Below are 2,393 nucleotides of genomic sequence, written 5' to 3'. Positions count from 1 at the left end.
GATGCATTAAGAATGGACTTTGGGGACACGAGGGGAAGAATGGGATCGGGTGAGGGACAAAAGACTACACATTGGGTATGGTGTACACTTCTTGGAGGACAGGTGCACCAAAATCTCAGAAATCACCACTAAAGAACTTATCCATGTAACCAAAACCACCTGTTCCCCAAAAACCATTGAAATAGAGTAAGACCTAAAAATATACACCATGAAAAAGAAATAAAATCAGTGAAAAATAATAAAATTAGATAGTTCCTCATATACATGAGCAGCGTATAATTGAAAGCTATTGTTTATACGATGAACTGCTCTTAAGTGGGGTAACAAAGCACTTATATTTGATCTTTCAGGTACAAATTACACATTCAGGCCTAAAGAAGCTTCAGGATTTTCCTGATACTCTAGTTCATATACCTCTTTGATCTAGCTTTTCTCCTATCTTTTGTTGTTAATTTAGTTTAGCTTAGTTTTAATTAGAAAAGTGATTCATGTTCACTAAAGAAAATGGTAATTTTCAGAAAGAATAGAAACAATCTCCTCTAATTGCTTACTACTCAGAGGCAAGCATTTTTACCATATTTCTTTCCAATCTCTTTTAATACTTTTCTCGTACAATTGGCTGCATTTTCTTCCCACATACAATGTTGTATCTGTTTTTAGTTAGCATTATGAGTATTTTGCATGCCATTCAAATACTTCATAAGCCTAACTTTTCATACCCACATAATATTCCATCTTACAGATATATGTGACTTATTTTTAGCTTGTCTATTGTTATTCATTTACCATGTATCTTTTCACTTCCCAACTGCCTTCTTTTATGCCTGAATATCTTGTAAATTGATTTTTTTCCTTTTTCACCCACTGAGGTCTTTCTTACTCCCTCTTTATCCCAATCTCACCTTTATAAATTTACATTTATAACACGTTTTCATATCATTTTGCATTTAAAAAGTGTTTTCTCACATTCGTCACCTTACTTGGTGTCCACAGTAACACTCTGGAATAAGCAGGGGAAGTAGAAACTACAATTCAGAGAAGTGATTTTCCCAAAGGCACTTAACCCAGATGGCTCTTAATTCACTGTCTACACCAGACCACTCTATAGGATGGTTCTTTTGGACACAAGGTTTTATTTTTATTTTTGGGACACATGTTCTTAAAAGCTACGTAAGATTCACATAGGTTTAAGAAAATAGCTTTTCACTGTTCATGTTGATAACATAGTTGATACTTGATACCTCTTATATGTAATAATAGCTATAAGTTCTACTGAAAGTTTAAAACATAAGGAAAAATGAAATAATGGGTACCATCAAGCTCTAGCAAGGATCTTACAGGGGCATAAAATAGTTATGTGTGGTCTTTCACATGTTCTTGGCAGTTTCTCCAAATACTGCACTGCCTCAACATATCAGTCTCCACCATACTTTTGAACTGACTCCGCCCTTTTTTAAAGATAAACAAAAAACTAATTTGCTAATGGGTATATTGGAGATTGTCTCCTGTGACCTCAGTTATATTAAATTCTCTCCCTGAAGGGGATTAATACTCCTCATAACCACCCCCATTAGCCCTTACTTCCCGTGTTTAAAAATCAGCTTTGTTCAATTATGAGGTCAGGTTTCCCCTTTGTAGAGGTCTTCCTGAAACCAGCGGGCTTCCTGAGGAACGTGAAGAGAGCCAGGTCACCTGGGATTTCTTCCTTCCTCAGACGGTCTCCCTAAGTCAACATCATCTCTGAATTTTCTATTTCCTTTTGGCAAAGAAAGAAAGAGTAAGTAAAACATCTTAGGCTACGCACGACCAAAGGTTAAACCTTTACTGCTTCATTTTGATTGTATCAGCTTTTCAGGCAGTGTTTTCAAGGCCACGGCTTATTTTAATAGCTGTAATAATACCAGTATTTTCTGATAATAATGGCAAACACTTTTTTTTAGGCAAACACTTTTGTTGTGTTTGTTGTGTTTGTGTGCCAGGCATGGTTCTCAGCAGTTTTCACTAATTCATTTCGCCTTTACAGTAATCTTAGAAGGTAAATTTTATGATTGCCCTTTCTACAGATTGGCAAATGAGGCACAGCTGTTTGGCTAGCCCCAAACTACACAGACAGCAACAGACTGAGGGAGAATTTGGAGAAGACAGTCTTACTCCAGTTCATGCTCTTACTCACTGCACTATGCTGACCTCTCAGTCACCATGCTATTTACTTTACATACATTGTCTTATTTAATCTTCATACAGTGCAAGTTTTATTATTTATCTCTATTTTACAGGTGAGGAATGAAGCTCAGTGGTGTTCAGTGGTTTGGCCAGATTCCACTCTGGTAAGCTCAGTGAGACAGAACCAATTTCCTTTTCTATTTCTTTTAGCTAAAGTCATTGACCCAGTG

The sequence above is a fragment of the Cebus imitator genome, unplaced genomic scaffold (assembly GCF_001604975.1).
Source record: "Cebus imitator isolate Cc_AM_T3 unplaced genomic scaffold, Cebus_imitator-1.0 Scaffold287, whole genome shotgun sequence".
NCBI lineage: Eukaryota > Metazoa > Chordata > Mammalia > Primates > Cebidae > Cebus > Cebus imitator.
This window is presented reverse-complemented; position numbering follows the sequence as displayed.